The 18,492-nt window shown below is 44.6% G+C and overlaps 1 long non-coding RNA gene across 2 annotated transcripts in view; it reads left to right on the forward strand.

Annotated features, from left to right (window-relative positions):
* Positions 1-18,492, forward strand: part of LOC133501744 (uncharacterized) — a 75,145-nt gene that overhangs the window by 26,907 nt on the left and 29,746 nt on the right. The window contains exon 3 of one of the 2 annotated variants that reach the window (XR_009795263.1): positions 11,000-11,250. The exons of the other annotated variant lie outside the window; for it this stretch is intronic. This is a non-coding gene — a long non-coding RNA (uncharacterized LOC133501744). Of the gene's footprint in view, positions 1-10,999; positions 11,251-18,492 lie in introns of those variants that run through there. 2 annotated transcript variants of the gene reach the window in all.

Raw genomic sequence — 18,492 nt, forward strand, 5'->3', positions numbered from 1 at the left:
AAATACCAACAACATACCAGTAACTTATTAAATTCCAAGATCCAAGTTTAATTTGTTCCCTGAACACGCCCGCATTTCCGAACATTTGTACAGTAACTTTCATGGAAATCCATTTTTTTCCAGAAGAAAAATGGTGCTCAAAAGTATTGTACTGCATAAAAACAAATATTTCCTGAAAACAATCAAAAAATGAATGAAAATGAGAGCATAACGTGACTATTTCTCTGCAAGGAAATCAATGTGAATTGATAGTGGCCAGATGTCGTGAAGTTTGCTGCTACCATCTAGTGGTGGGGGGGTTGAAGTGCACTCACATCTTTCTGTTTTGCTTGTATCGCAAGAGAAAAAAAAAAGTCAACCAAACTACAGCTTGTCATCTTAAAAAAAAAAAAAACACAGCTCAAAGTACCACTGCACTGTATGATTGTGGAAGATATACCGGTATACAGTTTATTGTATAAACTAATGACAACACAGCTCCTTAAATTACAAACACTTATTTGCAAAACATGGAAAATTATCCATCTATCTGTCTGTTCCTCCCTCTCTATCTATCTATCTATCTATCTATCTATCTATCTATCTATCTATCTATCTATCTATCTATCTATCTATCTATCTATCTATCTATCTATCTGTCTATCTGTCTATCTATCTATCTATCTATCTATCTATCTATCTATCTATCTATCTATCTATCTATCTATCTATCTACTATCTATCTATCTATATCTATCTATCTGTCTGTCTGTCTGTCTGTCTGTCTGTCTGTCTGTCTGTCTGTCTGTCTGTCTGTCCGTCCCTCCGTCCGTCCGTCCGTCCGTCCGTCCATATATATCCATCCATTCAAATTCTTAGGCGCTTATCCTCACAAGGGTCGCGGCGAGTGCTGGAGCCTATCCCAGCCGTCACCGGGCAGGAGGCGGGGTACACACATATTTTGTTTCATTTATTTTATTTTACCAGAGCTGTACATTATGGTTTTAAAAACAGCTACATCCTGTTTTTGCATTTGATAATGAGGGAAATTCTTCCGCAATTTGGGGCGGCCCAACATTCCCAACCAAAGTAGCAGTTTGGTGACCTGGGGGATGATTTTAATTCATTATGTAAACAAACGATGTTCATATTTTCATAAAGCTCCCTATAAAACCGAGGTGTTATTTGCAGTAGTAGTCGTGAGGTGGGTCCGACACATTTTTCAACGCCATCATGTTGGCGTCCCCATTTTTTAAACAGCGTTGTGGGTCGTGTCAAATAATCTTTTATAGCGTATAACACCAGTCGGAAAAAAATGGACTACAGGTCGCAAGTGACCCAAATACTGGACTGTGTACAATTTATTTACCGTACAGGGTTAGAAGTGCTTCCGATGATTACAGAGGGCAGAGTTCCGATCGATATTTCAAATTAAAAACAAGGGTTTAATACAAGAAAGAAAAAAAAAATCAATTATTTTACAGTGTAATTAATTTTCGTGTCGCCGTGACGTCACAGATCGGATGCCGTGTTCTCCGTCAAGTGACACGCATCGCGCCGTGTGTCGATTAAGATTTTGCTGCAGCTTTTCTAGTGCGTCATTTCCTCGTCCGCCGTGCGTGGTGCATCGTGGTCATAAAAGCACGCAGCCTTGTAGAGTTGTGTCAAGGCTAAGATGAATATGATATGAATATGCATCCCGGTTCTAACAAGAATTCATGGAAAAATGAAACGCTCAAATTTATTTGAGTTGATTTGGGTTTTCATTTTATACCCTGAACCCATTTTGCCGGCGAAATATGGTGTTACGGGTGGCAAAATAATAAAAAAGTAGTTGATGGTTATTAAATTTTTGCTCAATTTTTGTGAAATTGTGAATTCATCTAGAAGCAGAAGGACAAAAACAGAGTAGCGGAGCCGCTATTGATTCAGTCGCAGCCTTCTGTCCGAAGTCCAGCATCAACCTGTACACGGAATGGAAACAAGAGGTTAGAAAATTCAGATAGAGCGATTCGAACATCCCATGAAAATATTTCATAAAATGAATTGACCAATTGGGGCGCCATCGATGACAAACACTGCATTCCATTTAGAAAACGGATTCGGTAAATGCATTTCTGCAATTCGGTAAAGGGGAAAAAAAGGCAAGTTCAAGCGCGATTTGTACGATATCCCATAGTGTTCACTCGCGCTCAGTAACTGCTAGCTCTTCGACTCTTTTTGCAGTTTTGTATCAGTCCAATAGCGTCGGAGAATGAAGTCGTTCCAAATTTCTGGAGTGCTTGAATATCACGCGGCTCCATTATAATCAGCGCGAGTGGGGGAACGGCGGCCAAGGTTGTCAATGAGCGGATGGAGGGCCAACTCTCAGCCACGACCTGCTGTTTTGACGCGAGAATTCATTAGCTTCCGAGTGGTCGGGCTCGCCAGTGGAAGACAACACAGTTGGACACTGATTGGAAACTGAAGTTTTTCTCCGTCGCGAAACTCATACGACTGTCGGCGGTTTCGGGAAAGCGCGCTTGCACCCCTTTGACCAAAATGGCCTCCAGAGTGTGTTGATGACTTGGCTGAGTGAAGGTCGGAACCAGCTGCTTGTGGCTTTGGCTTGCTGGCAGACGCGGAGCCTGTTGTGATACCAAATGCGACGTTAAGCAGATGTCGATCTAAATATAGAGAAATACTTCAATGGACCGATTCAGAGTAGTAATTATTTCACCCAACATGGTCAGAAGTGTTACGATAAAACCACTACAACATTCCCAACTTTGGCACGGGGTTGACTTTACAGAACTCCCCGCGGTAGATGAGAATCTGGGGAATAGCAACCAGAGATTATTTATTTTGCCCTTTATAAATATTGTAATGCTTTATGCATAATACCAATAAAAATACGCACATGAGATGTAGGCATTATTTTTTGTCCACCTGGAGTTGCAATCACGTTCTAAACTGTAGTGTCTTTGTCTGTGACGAGAATGAGAATGTACTGTAGAATTGGCCGGCTGCTAATGGGCTAACTCGTTAGCCATCTTGCCTTTTGTGCGAATCCGCGTTCGTTGCGGCTCGTTGTTGTTCTCTCGCGAAAACCAGAATACGAAAATCCACAACAGGTGTTTGAGTCATGAAAATTTCCTTGGGCGTCAGAGGGGAGTGGCCACTGAGGAGTGTCATTATCAGGTCGAAAACAGAAAGACTGGAAGAGTCACAGAAAAGTGAGAAGTGGGCCACCTTGGACGTCTGTTGGTCTCTTCCTGGGTCACCTGTTGTGAATTTTGCATTTCTGTGCTTTGTCAGTGAGATCTGTTGAAGCTGGTGTGCATCGTTCATTTCCAAAAAGAACAGATTGAAGCTGTCATATTTCATCCGGGACTTTATCCATTTAGAATTTACAGTTGGTTGGTTCCGGGTTTTTAAATACACTTTTACAGTAAAGCCTCGGTTCTCGAACAACTCAGTTTTCGAACGAAAATCGGTACTCGAACGCCCCCGACAAAACCCGGAAATAACATATTGCGCGCGGCCAGACCGGCTGACCCACGACGCGCTTTGTTGTAAATTCCCACGCCCGGGAAGAAACCCCCCCCAGAAATAACATAATGTGCGCGGCGCAAACAGCTGACCCACCCCTGACGCGTTTTGTTATTGTCAATTCGAACGCCCCCCGAAAAAAATCCCGGCAATGACATAACGCACAAGGCGCAACCAGCGCACTTTTGTTATCCTGTATCATAACGCAGCCATACGTGTCCCGGTAGTGACTGTTGTTTTTCTTCTTATGGAGCGATGACGACCGTATTAACCCCCAATCATGGCTCCAAAGAAGGTAAGTTGCTTGTTTAAAGTTATTCTGCACTTTTGTTCATAAAAAAAAAAAAAGTTTAGTCGCTACAGATGCGGCAATGCACTCCCAGCCTAGCCTACTCTACTACTAAAGCATACATTTTAAGCAAAAAATAAATACAAGTCAAAGATTTCGTTAACCCGAGTTACGACTTAATGTTTTTTATGATACTTTTTGTAAAAAATATATATATTTTTTGATTTGTTTTTCACCCTCATTATTGCTTGTTTAAAGTTATTCTGCACTTTTGTTAATACAAAACAAGTTTACAAGGCTGGGGGGCCGAGTCGCTACAGATACGGCAATGCACTCCCAGCCTAGCCTACTCTACTACTAAAGCATACATTATAAGCAAAAAATAAATATATTTATTAATTTTTTTTCATCCTATAAAGTATTTAAACTGTACATGTATTTCTACTATGCAGTTTATTATCAGAAAAAGCTAAAAAAAATAACTTTAAAAAGCCCATTTTTTTTTTTTTTAGGCTTGGAACGCATTATTTCCTTTTCCACTCATTGTAATGGGAAACATCGATTCAGTTTTCGAACAAATCACTTCTCGAACCGTTTTCTGGAACGGATTGTGGTCGAGAACCGAGACATCACTGTATTTGTTTCCGCTCACACAAAAGATAAACATTTTGTCTTCTGGATTTGATCCCTAAATTGTGCCCATTGTGAACCAAATCAGCTAATCATGAACCGCGATACTGTATGTACTGTATATCCATTTTTTTTCTTTTTAATGTTTGGTAGCAAATAATGGCGATGCCATTGTTTGTATTGAAAGTAACTGTATCATAGTCATATAGTCAATGGTGCTTATTTAAAGTAAAAAGAACTAAAAGTCTGACCGCAATCTGTTCTGGGACGTGGCTCTCAGACAGAGGGTGACCGCGGTACCGACAGCCTGGTGCTAATGGAAACAGACAAAATACGCAGCCGTCACGCTGAAAGACGCCCAAGCGGCAAAAGCATTTTGCCGGGCCCCATCGCGCTGTTACAAATTGGAGAAAATGACAGTGCGGATTGGTTGACTGCGGTCTGTCTATGAAGCACATGATGTGTGTGATTGCCGGTGCAGCTTGCGCCAAATGGCTAATCTTGTGCCGAGCAAACAAACGCGCCATCTTTTTTTGCTTCCTCCCCGTCAAGTCGGCGTCGAGCTTCTAAACTCAACACGGATCACGATTCAGCTGTTGGGCAAAGTAAAGTGAGAAAACAGAGAATCTCATTCCTCCTTTGCTGGCCTTCCAGCTACATGCCCCCCCCTCCCCCAAAAAAGTGAGTCAGGGCAATGCTGTGTTGCTGTTGCCATGCAGACGCTGGGGACTTTTGTCAAGCTCAGGTTTTCTTCACAGAGTGATGTAAGCACAGTGGTACCTTCATTCAAGAATTTTCCTACGTAAAGGTTCTGGTCAACCTCCTCTGAACATTTCAATCGTTCTATTTTTCAGCGTTCTCAAACGCGGATGACACATCTGCCGTGTGATTAACGTGTGTCTAACGCACGAGAAGCGTGTAACAGCGACCGAATAAGATACCCCTAAAAACCATTAGCGTGCGCTAACGTGTCACTGGCGCGCGACGAGCGATTTGTCAACGTAAGACGAGCGTTTTGAGCGTGTGACCAACGGGTGAATAACGACAGAAAAGCGTTTTGCCGGCGTGTCATTTTTACAGTGGAACGGGAACGAAAACGTTGGAAATTTCATACTCGCTTTAGGTGTTCTCGTGAGTTTGAAAAGTCAGCATCATGCCGCCGAGAAGGAAAAAAAGGTGGGGCGCAGACTTCAGCGACTAGCGCTGCAAGTAAGAATGCAAAGCATCGGTTTACATACGCATATGCACGGAAGCTCGGGAAACGCTCGAATGAAGCTCAATGGACGCCAAACGACGTTAGTTTGACTTTAGTTACACGCTGTGCGCGCTACGGGATTGTTCAGTGGTCGATGACAGGTCGCCAGCGAGTCGTTCACAGCCAACAGCCAAGTAACGCTACAGTAACGACTGACAAACGATAGCCAAACGCGTGCAACGCTCGGCGAACCTTAGTAAAACGTTCCACGAACGTTCTGCAGCGTTTAAAATTAAACGTTGATGAACGCTGGTCTCGGTGAGAACTTTTGTGCATGTTCAAAACTTTTTTTCCCCGGACCGGCGTTCTCCGCCGATTCCCGGCGATCATTGACGTTCACTGGCGTTCAAACAACGCTCTTCCGGCGCTATCCCGGGCGACTACCAACGTTTCCTCAAACGCTGTAGAACGCTGACCGGAACGTCATGGTGTGACGGGGCCACAAGCGCTGTTGTTCAGTCGATTATTGTTATTTCTTTGCTGTGTTTTGATCCAAAATTTGAGATCCAGATACACCACCACCAAATGTGGGGAGGGATGCGGGATGCTGGGCAGATGTTGTAGCATGTTTCGAGATGCAAGTACTGTAATCGTGCCACGGACCGAAATCGTAAGTCGGGGTACCGGGGTAGATTTAAGCACAGGTTGAAAAAAAATGACACTGCAGGGAAATTTCACCCACACATTTTAAGCAGACGGGTATCCAAAGGCACATTATTGTTGAAGGAAAGCATAAAATTTCAAGGGCAGGTAATTGCCGGGAGGAGTGCAAAGCTCTTCCCACGTGACATCTTGCATTTGATTGCCTTCAAGCTCAATAGCGTATAAAATTATTAAAACACTGATTGTCAGGATCAGATTTATTGGACGAGTATGTAAACAACACACGAGGAATATGTTTCCGGTAGTTGGAGCTGGGGCGGCTCGGTGGATCAGCTGGAAAACGTTGGCCTCACAAGTTCTGAGGTCCTGGGTTCGATCCCGGACCCGCCTGTGTGGAGTTTGCACGTTCTCTCCGTGCCTGCGTGGGTTTTCTCGGGGTGGGCACTCCGGTTGATTGGACACTCTAAAATTGCCCCTAGGTGTGATTGTGAGTGCGGCTATTTGTCTCTATGTGCCCTGCGATTGGCTAGCAACCAGTTCAGGGTGTGCCCCGCCTCCTGCCCGTTGACTGCTGGGATAGGCTCCAGCACTCCCCGCGACCCTCGTGAGGATAAGCGGCTAAGAAAATGGATGGATGGATGGATGGTTGGAGCTGCTCTAGTAGCACATAGACGTTGAGTGCGACAGCGGTCAATTGACAGAGAAGTTTTTTTGAACTCACGGTGGTGCAAATGATGCATTTAGATCAGTTCGAATGGCCATTAGAGTGAAACTCCAGTGCAGAGACCATTGAGCAAAGGCTGTCAAGATTTCAAGGAGATTGTGCAATTTAAAGTAACTAGTCGTGCGATAGTTTGGGACAACGTCGATTGTGCAAATGTTGCAGATACTACTGTCGATTGTGCAAACGGTGCGGATGTTACCCAGGCACCCGAGGGGCCAGTATTGGTCAACAACAAATATGCAAATAGTGTAGCGTCACGAAAACTCGAAAATTGGCAGCACCTTGCAGTTGAATTATACGTCAGCTGTTCAAGAATTTAATTGCAAGAGGGAAGAAGCTGTTGGAATGCCTGCTAGTTTTGCTTTGCAGCGTTCGCTAGTGCCTTCCGGAGAGAAGAGCTGGAAGCGGTGGTGGCCAGGATGTGGAGGGTCCGACGGGATTGTAACTAAGCTTATAATAAGTACGCACCGTATTTGCATTTGGCATCGTCACAGTCTCAGCACACGGAAATCAAATCAGTCGTCAGCCAGAATTTGGACTTCCGACGGTTCTGATTTTGCATCCCATGCTACAGATCCCGGACTCCTGGATTCATCACGTTTTTGAGACGTTATGCGGTACTCTTTTTGTAAAACTGACAGGGGTCTTGTCCTGCCGGAGTGGCCGCGCCCCTCCCTCAATTGAAAGAAAAGTTTCTCAGACGTCATTACCCAAACGCTTCTCCGTTGGCTGAAGGTTACAAATCAAGATTCTGGCCAGGATTCACTCACGCTATGAGTACCGCATGCAGTTACGACTGCTGCCGTCGGTGAGAGGCTTTCCGAAGCCTGTATCCACAAGTTTTTACTTTGACTTTACAATGTGCTTTCCTTGCAAAACAGATGCCCGGGGGAAACATTGAGTGCCCGATTACTGTAGGTCACAGCATTGGTGCCGTTTATTAAGTAGCGTCCGTCGCATAGCTTCTGCCCACTGAATATTCCTGAAGGCCTTAGTTGCTAAGTGACAGCTTTGCAGACAGTAAGGTCAAAGAATAGTGGAGTGAAACATTTTTGGTTTTGACTTTGCCAAGTTCTTCTTGGAAAGGAATACGGTTTCCAAGTCTTTTTAGATCCTTTGGCAGATTTCATTCCAACCATTTGTCATGATGATACGGAAAAATAAATCAGGGTAACCACACCTTTTTTTTTTCCCCCATTTTGTTTACGGTATCCAAAAGGGAGAAGAAAAAAAAAAAAAACTGGAGACCTAAATACGGCAAATACACACCTGAGAGACCTGAAGAAAACTTTTGGATTAACTCTTAAATGTCTTCAACAACCAAGAATAGTCCAGTTGCTCCTAATGAATGACCCCCAATTTATGACTAAATGAACATTTCTGAGTGAAATGAGAAGTTGGACATTTCCATCACGCAATTTGCCAGTGTTTAAAGACTCCAAGAACAGGGAGTTGTTATGTTCTATCGACTCAGAGTCGGCACAAAAGAAGATGAGACTGATAAAATTTCGACGTGATAGTTCAAAGATCGATTGATCCTGCAATTGCTTCTCGCTTATTCATTGTTCCTTAATGAGCAATTTCCCAAACTATTTCTGTGTTCCTCCTAAAAAGGTGTGAGCCATAATCCGGACCGTGGATGCAGGTTCCGGCTGACAATTCCGCTTTTTACAGTACATCAAATGTCACGGAGTACCCTCAACCTGGCTCACAAAACCTGTACCCAGACCCTAACACCGAATCGCTTGGCTATTTGGCACGGTAGCCAGATTATTCACACAACTGTACTGACCCCATATCAGTCTGGAGCTCTCAGTCAAGGCTGCCTATCACCAACCTGGACTTAGAAGTCTGATTACCGGGGAGAAATATACAAGCAGTACGCTGACTGTAATAGCAAGTGGCTAAGCTGTTTAGCATTTTCCTGCTTCCTTCAAATTGGGCCGCATCCCACCTCTGACAACAGTTTTGCCGGAATACCCTCAACCTAGTTTACCTGTGAGAAAGTGTTTAAAATCCATTACTCACGAAGGAACTCACGAACAACCCTTCTATTCAATCCGACTGATTCATAATTCCTTCAATGTGTCTCTGAGCCATATTCCGTAGTGTGGACAGCACCCAGGTCGAGCTCATTCGTTCGTTCTTTCATTAGCGTCCGGTCAACACAGTCATGATAAATTCTCATTTGAATTTGATGGTTTTGGATTGTTATTTGCAAACTAATTCTGAACTCCCCCCTCTCAATTAAAAAAAAAAAAAATCTCAACTTTGAGGTAGTCATGGGTGAAAACAGGAAACTGCACAGATGGGGTACGGACGGGAAAAGAGGAAATGAAGAACGGATGAGTGTCAAATCTGGTGCAGTGGAAATGGTCTTGGCAGGAAACTGAAGTTACCATAGTGACGAGCGAAACCGCTGCAGCAAACGCGAGGCGGGGAAATTGTGGACCTTGAGGTTTTGTGTCTCTCTTTGTTCACGTGTTGCGCCGAGGCAAGTGTTCCGCGCGAGTCCAAGATGGTGTAAAATCGCTTTCAATCTTGCGTTGTAACTTCCTCCCGTTCGTCGCAGGAGAGAAGTCAGGTCAATCAGAGCCCTATTAAGCTAATCAGCGCTCTGCTCCGTCCGATGACAGTCCCTGGTTGAAAGGATAGGAAGCGGTTTCCATGAGAGCGCTTTTGTGTAGTGTGGACGGTAATTGTAGCTTTTGATGCACTGGACTGCCGAGAGAGCTTCCTCCTTCTTCTATTGTTTTTTTTTTTAATAAGCAGAGTGCGCGAGGTTTCAGAGTTCTTGTGTTGTGTGTAATCTAACATGGTTTTACAACAAAGCCAATAAGTTGGGCACGTGTGGACGGTAAATGGTTTCTCAGGACTTGTCTTGATTTGAATGTAAATTTGCCTCGCCGCCACACAACCCATTTTTTAAAGGTCTTTTAACGTAAGGGAAAGGTGATCTCATTTTTTGAGAGTATTCTTTAACAGCAGGAACACATCAACTCTAAATTGGTCAGACATTGTTTTCGCATTTCCTTTTATTAGTTCGCTAGTTTGAAAATTGATTTCCAACAGATCTTCTCTTGAGAGGGACTTGCCAATTAATAACATGCATATCCAGGGCCTGCTTACCAAAGACTGGCGCGCCTACGAGTTTTAACAGCAGTTGTCATGGAGTACAGTTGACCCAAACTTGAACTTGGTTTACTGGCGAGAACCCTGCGCTCTGACATGGCAGCAAATACGCAAGCTTTTTGTTTGGCACGGCAACCAGATCGTGACCAGAACTGTAATGACTGTGTGTTCACCCTTCTAGAGGCCTCAGTCTCATTGGATGGTCCCACTTCTGACACCAATTGGCATGGAGATCCCTCAACCCAGATTTGAAACCGTTTTACTGTGTAGAAACAGACGTACGCTGACCACAATCGATAGCTTGTGGTATCTGAAACGGTAACGCAACTCGAGTCGCGTCATGTCCCACCTTCTGGATCCCACAGGGTCACCGGTTCCAAGGGTCCTTCGAACTGATCCCACTTCTGACACCTATTTTCATGAAGTAACTGCAACCTGGATTTTGAACCTTGTTTTTTTTTTGTGGGGGGTTAGAATCACCTGTTTACCACTTCCAAAGTCCAATGCCACTCGATAGTCGTACATCGCGATAAATAAATTCTATAAATGTAGGGAGAAATAATATTCCAAGCAAGTAAAGACGCAACTACTGTGTTTGAACTTTATTTTGGTCGATTTCGATCGTCTGCCGTTGTCGTTTATCCTCAATCCAATGCCGGTTTAACACCACGTTTAAGAATCAGTTGCCAGACAAATGAGCCAGCGGGAAACTTTAACAGGCGGGTTCGTCGACAACGTCTTAACTGGCACTAATAGACAAATGGGACTCATTGATCTCTGTCTGGTTATCCGTTCCCGGCTGAATTCTCTCTCTCTCTCCTCTCTCTCTCTCTCTCTCTCTCATCCTCTTGTGAAGTCGGCATGTGGCAGCATTCCCTGGCGATCATCTCGGCATCATCTGGGATGTTTTGGCACCCGTCCGGATCTGGTGGGCACTGTAGTGTGTACATAGGAGTGTGCGCCAGTCTTTGTGCAGTGTCATCTGGCACCATGTGGGACGGAGATTAACAACCCCCCCCCCCAGAAAAAAATCTCACTTCGGTCCGCTGCTCTCTTCTCAAGTCTTTGTCACCATCGCAACAAGTCAAACAAAATCTCAGAGAGGAAACACACGAGGAAGATTGCGTGATGTCCGACTCTTACGGAAAGAGTCGCTTTATTTCCACGGAGATGTCCCTCAGGTTCACATTTTGCCGGGCCGGGTATTCATTTGTGCGTCTTTGTGCAATTATTGTAAAACAAGGGAAGCAAACGGGGTCATTGGGAAAAATATCTCAAATTGATCAGTACGAAGCTTTCATTCCGGTCTCCAAGGTTACCGGTATACACGCTCTCTAATCCTCTTCCCGTGTGAGTATATCATCACTTATTATTTCCCATAGGCTGAAATAGAGCCCCCCCCCCATTCCGACACTGTCCACTTTCATTCGCGCTTGTGACAAGACCCGCTCGCGTACTCCGCCACAGCCGATACCTTCAAAGGTAAGTGTCCTTGTGCCGCTCTTGTCTGGATGTGGAAGAATACGGTGCACTTCAGTGGAAAGCGTACATCTGGTACATTAAGTAGCTGCCGCGCACAAGCTTGAAACCACACATCTGCTCAAAGTACAAACGCAAAGCCAGACAGAGAACACGGAGGGCGTGAATAGTAGGTCATTGGCAGCTTCTCTTTCATCTGCCAGAGTTTGTTTTTGTGTCACTTAACAAGACAACGGTTCAGATGAATTGAGGCTAATGAGGACGCACATCATTTAGCTGCCGGTTAAGAGTTCTGAGCGGAACACTCAGTTTGCATTCCCACAAAAGCATCCTCGCGCAACATTTTGGGACACTGGATTTGACAGATGCCTTGATGAATAAATAAATAAACTAAACAATACAGAGACACTTGACGCTCGCTCATTGAGTTCCCTCCAGGTGTGCTAAATGTCCGAGTGACAGCGATTTTCAATGTACTGCACATATCGAGTTACCTACATCCTGTATCGATGGAAACCGGCCTTATCCATCTACATGCCTCCTGTACACGTGTGAAGTATCTAGCGACATTTCCAGCTAGCTATATTTTCTCATACGTCTGTAAATAAACCTACATACAATACTGGCATACATCCAATCTCTTTACTTACTACCTACATAACTACTGTGCTACATACTTCTATGATGTTATTACCAACCTACCTTCTTATCTGCAGTATATTTATGTCTGCCAACCTACATACTGTATCTTCTTGTCTTATATATCTACATCTAAATGTGTACCTACCAACCAACCAACCAACCAAACCAACCAAACCAAACCAAACCAGACCAACACATGAGTACTCAAATCAGGCTGTGTACAATCTGAGAAAAATAATCTTAAAGATGTATTCATTGTGCTAGTTCGAGGTGTTAAACTTTAGTGACTTCCAATGAGGTTCTGCAATATCAAGGCGTAGATGAGGCCAAGTGTTGCCATGAAAACTGTGCCATATTTTCAAGACCATCTTTAAAATCACCTATAAATATCCCATTTATTAACATAATTCCATAAGTTATCAACCAGCTGGATTTAGCATTACTTGTGTGTAATCACGGCGTGTTCATCGGTTGTTGATGAGTATGCGCACGCTGCTTCCGTTATCGTCACCGTCACCTGTAGGGTGTTCTTTTCCTAATCTACCCCATGGTGACACGTTCTGAGGATCATGAACCCGTTTCAAAAGGGGTCATGGAAAGAAAAAAAAAAAAATCTGTGCCGCCTTTTTGCACTTTTCCTCGCTTTTGCAGTCACTTACACTCAAGTGACTTTCCCCTGCACCGTGAACTCTGAACACCTTTTGCAGCCAAACAAAAGAGGCATAATTATTCAAATTTATCCACGGTTCAAATTCTCATCAGGTAGGACTCTTGGGTTGGTTCCGAGCTCTTCTTTATTTATTGGCTCGGGGAGCACGGTTGTCATTTCTACGTTGCCCTTTAACTACAGATTAGAGGTTAAGCGCAAATGATAATGGCGTTTTCATCTGTGGGGACCAAGAAGCAAATAGAGCACTTTTTTTTTTTTTTTGGGGGGGGGGGGGGGGGGCTGTTATAAACATACAGTGGAACTTTTAAAGTAGATCGCAGTTAGTTTCTGGAATGATTACTGAATTGTTCAACTTCAGTGACATGCAAGGTTACACTGTTTGGAACTTAAAAGCGTTTCAATACAAAGAAATAAAATATTCAAAACAGTGGAAACACTTAAAAACACATGAGAAAAAAGAAGAGTTTTCAAGGTGGATTTAAACAACATTCCCACTTGGGGTTGACGTCACCTCCGTTGGCAAATACTTTCCTTTGTGTACATCATAATAGCTAAATGGCGCTTTACCATATTTCCTTTGGACTGCACTCCAGTATTTGACCTGAGTCAGTCGACCTCAGAGCCCTTCTGAGTTTGTATTCCATAAGCATTGCTTTCATGTATTCAGGACTTAAACTATTTAGTGATTCGTAGAGCAGTACCAGAACTTTACAATATATTCTAAAACTGACTGGAAGCCAGTGCAAGGAATTTAGGATTGGGGTTCTATGTGCTCTTGTCAGAACCCAAGTTGGAGCATTTTGAATGAGCTGCAGCTCTTTAATGCTCTTTTCCGGGGAGTCCCGTCAGAAGACCATTACAATAGTCAAGTCTACTTGAGATAAAAGCCTGGATGAGCTTTTCTTGGTCTGCTTGACACATGCAAAAAAGGAAGTCTTAATAATTGATTTGACGTAACTGTTGAAAGTGGGTGGCACAGTGGCGCAACTCATCAGAGCGTTGGCCTCACAGTTCTGACGACCGGGGTTCGAATCCTGGCCCCGCCTGAGTGGAGTTTGCGTGTTCTCCCCGTGCCTGCGTGGGTTTTTTCCCGGGCACTTCAGTTCCCTCCCACATCCCAAAAACATGCAACGGAGACTTTAAATTGTGAGTGCGACTGTGGTGTGTCTCCATGTGACCTGCGACTGGCTGGCAACCAGTTCAGGGTGTACCCCGCCTACTGCCCGACGACTGCTAGGATTGACTCCAGGACTCCCGCAACCCTTGTGAGGGTAAGCGGCTAAAAAAAACTGATAGATGGATGACTGTTGAAAATCAGGTGGGGATCTCATCACGACACCAAGGTTCTGTTGTGCCGTTTGTTTTAAACAAATGGAAATGGCTCTCTGAACTGAACAATTGAACAACTTGACAGAATGGGTCCCTTTTTTTGTGACACACTAACCCCCCCCCCCCCCCCCCCCCCCCGGATCGCACACCGTCCTGTTTATTGAGCTGTTAGATTGCTGTTCCTGCGTTCTGCATGGCTGAAGTCCGAGTCCCACAGTCGCACTTATCTATTCTGCCGCGGCACAGTAAACACACACACACACACACACACGAATGCACGTAGAAAACAAAGTTGTTCAATTTATGAACACCGCCAGCTGTTTCAAAGACCAAAACCCGTTGCTGTTGGAGAGACTGGAGTGTGCTGGAGACACTAATATAGCAGAATATTTCGGCGGATATTGTAAGAGAGATGTAATTACTATATAAATTAGACGTGTTGAGTTTTTTTTTTTAAATAATTGATTCTATTAAATAGTTTGAAGGAAAGTGCGTGTAAGTAAGGCCCAATCGGTGTCGTTAAGGCTGGTTGAGAGAGAGAGAGAGAGAGAGAGAGAGAGAGAGAGAGCCACAGTTGGAATGCACTTTTCCATCTCCACGTTGAACACCCGGAGAACAATAAAACACGTTCCGCCCACACGCAGGCGCTGTTGTCGGCCACCGCTCTCACCCAGACACTCCCACGCAGGCTCACCACTCCCGCCTCTTCAAGCCGTTACAGTACGGTATTTTCCCCCATATTATTGCAATTAACATTTGTGTGTTTGAATCTTCTTCTTTTCCTTTCGGCTTGTCCTGTTAGGAGTCGCCACTGCTTGTCATCTTTTTCTATCTAAGCCCATCGGGTGCATCTTCCCGTCTTAACACCCACTGTCCTCACGTCCTCCCTCACAACATCCATCAACCTTTCCTTTGTTCTTCCTCTCTCTTGCTCTCTTCCCTGGTAGCTCCATCCTTACCATTCTCCTACCAATTTCCTCAACTCTCTCGCCTCTGGACATGTCCAAACCATCGAAGTCTGCTCTCTCGAACCTTGTCTCCAAAACATCCAACTTTGGCTATTCCTCGAATGAGCTCATTTCTAAACCTGCTCACTCCGAGCGAGAACCTCAGCATCTTCATTCCTGCCACCTCCAGTTCTGCTTCTTGTTGTTTCTTCACTGCCACCGATTCTAATCCGTCCATCATGGCCGCCGGCCTCACCGCTGTTTTATAGACTTTGCCCTTCATCCTAGCGGCGACTCTTCTGTCACATAGAACACCAGACACCTTCCGCCAACTCTTCCACCCCGCTTGGACCCGTTTATTCACTTCCTTACCACACTCACCATTGCTCTGGATTGTTGACGCCAAGTATTTGAAGTCGTCCAAAACAAGTTATTATTTCTAAAAGCATGAGTAGATTTAACATCATTAATTGTAAGGTACTTTAGTGTTATTCACTTTAAACATTAAGACTCCAATGAATTCCTTACCACACTCTCCATTGCTCTGTATCGTTGACCCCAAGTATTTGAAGTCATCCACCCTCGCCATCTCTTCTCCCCGGAGCTTCAGTCATCCTCCTCCTCCGCCCCTCTCATTCACGCACATTTTGTATTCAAATAACTTGACAAAATGTGTTTTAATGTCACAAATTCGCACTTGTATTTAAAATCGCCTCAATTCGTGACACTATCGCGTCTCTCCCTGAATTCTGACGATGCTGCTCAGTTGCTCAGTGAGACGTTTGGCACTTTGCAGACCCATCCGACAACTCGGCTGTGCCTAGAAATTCTATCCGTAAAGGTTACGAACAGAATCAGTGACAAAGGGCAAGCCTCAGTGGAAACAGGGTCTTGACTTATGACTCTTTTCGCAATTTTGTCCAATGACGCAAGGATTTTTTTTTTTTTTTATTTGAATATACTGCTGGTGCAATCCCACTGAAGTACATGTGACGTCATAGTCAACCCTTCTTCATTTGAGTCCTCAAGACATTTGTTCCCTGACGAATGAACTTTTTCACGTTGCCGCGAGTCGGTGGGCGTCCGATGGGCAAAGCGCCAGGTTGTTTGCGGTCGCCCGGTTCCGCGCCGTCGCTCGGTACGCAGCGGGCCTTCGACACCTCTGCGGCTCGCAAGCTGCCGCTAAATAAATACGAAGTGAGGTGACATCACGGCCATTTGTAACGTTGACATTCTCCCACAGGCGCCGGCCAATCAATGATTTACCGCTAGAAATGGAGAACAGGCCATTTGGGTTCTCTCTCTCTCTCTCTCTCTGGGTGTCGTTTGGCAGCTTGTGTGTTCTACCCGTTTTCTGCACACGCATTCCAGCCTGGCAGCAGGGATGTAGGAACAGTTGATGATGGATTAACAGCAGAGGACGCTGGGATTTGTCTAAACCCTCGAGATGGGATTGCATCATGCTTGCTCCTCTGTCCAAATCTTCTGTTCTTTTTCTCGAGACATCAGTCAAATTGTCATTTGAAAAGTAAAATCTCAACTGCAGCCACTTTCAGATACTTTTTTGGAGTATATGCCGCCATCTGAAGGTAAATAACCGAGTTAATATTTGATCTATTTCTGCAAAGGTGTCAGGTTGAGGACTCCCTCTCTTTATCAATTATTATACTGCACCATCTGAAGCACAAGCCAAAAAGTAACCAGTGGCGCACAACCGAGATTCTGACAGTCTTACGAACTGCACACACTTGATTGCTCGGTGACGTTCTCAAAGTTTTCAACACGTCGCGGGCACGGTTGGCGTTTGTTTTTGCCGACGTGTCCGCCGCGGATCCTGGCGAATTGACAATCGTATGAAGCGCTGCCTCCGTGGGTGAAAATACTTACGTGATCACGTTCTGTTTTGACACTTCTTCTCCATGAAGAGTTATTTTTTTTTCTCCCATTCTCTCTTGCCTAAATTTCATTAGAATGAATTTTCTCCTTTTTCATAACCAATTAATGGATGTTTTCCTGCAGGGGTTGCTTCTCTCCATCCATGTTTGCACTTCTTAATCTTGCTCTTTGAGCAGAGCAGATGATGCAATGAAGCAAACCTTTGCAAAATACACACAAGAGCCTCATGCCGGTCTTATCAAAGGTCTTCTTTTGGGAGGCCTTTCAGGAATCGATCGTTTGGAATTCACAGATGGATTTTACCATTCTGAATTCAACCTCAATTTGATCTTGGACTCATTTTTTCCATCTGTTGAGGTTTTCCCGTGAACGCCTTCTGTGACGTTTTAATTTGATTTTTTTTTTTTTTTTTTGTCCTTCCCTGTGGTCAATGTGACTTGTTATCTTGTGCTTGTTTCTGTTGAACTCCCCAAAAAAAAAAAAAAATGATCGATGTCCTCAGTCACTCATTTCGAGTGCAGTCACTCGCCATCCGTGCACGGGCGCCGCTTGCTCGATAACAATGATCCCGATTCATTTATATGCAATGACGGAGTCGCGCTGCTACAATTACGCCGACTCTTCGGTGCAGATGTCCTTGCACTAGCGTTGCGATATGATTGAAAAGTTAAGGGCGGGGGGGCCCTCATCACGTAGCAGAGCGGCTCCACCTGTTGGAGACAAATTCATTGTGTCTTTTTAACATACTTGGAAGAAATTGATTCTGATATGTACATGTCCATTGATATAAAGTGTACACACTGATGGTTTTGTCATATAAGATCTTTTTTTTTTCTTTCGGCTTGTCCTGTTAGGGCTCACCACAGCATGTCATCTTTTTCCATTTAAGCCCATCTGGTGCATCTTCCTCACTAACACCCGCAGTCTTCATGTCCTCCCTCACCACATCCATCAACCTTTTCTTTGTTCTTCCTCTCTCTCGCTCTCTTCCCTGGTAGCTCCATCCTTCCCATCCTCCTTCCAATTTCCTCACACTCTCGCCTCTGGACATGTCCAAACCATCGAAGTCTGCTCTCTCTACACTTGTCTCCAAAACATCCAGCTTTGGTTGTCCCTCTCATGAGGTCATTTTTAACCCTATCCAACCTGCTCACTCCGAGCGAGAACCTCAACATCCTCATTTCTGCTACCTCCAGTTCTGCTTCCTGTTCTTTCTTCGGTGCCGCCGTCTCTAATCCGTCCATCATGGCCGGCCTCACCGCCGTTTTATAAACTTTGCCCTTCATCCTAGCGGCGACTCTTCTGTCACATAGAACGCCAGACACCTTCCGCCAACTGCTCCACCCCGCTTGGACCCCTTACCACACTCACCATTGCTCTGGATTG

The sequence above is a fragment of the Syngnathoides biaculeatus genome, chromosome 6 (assembly GCF_019802595.1).
Source record: "Syngnathoides biaculeatus isolate LvHL_M chromosome 6, ASM1980259v1, whole genome shotgun sequence".
Taxonomy (NCBI): Eukaryota; Metazoa; Chordata; class Actinopteri; order Syngnathiformes; family Syngnathidae; genus Syngnathoides; species Syngnathoides biaculeatus.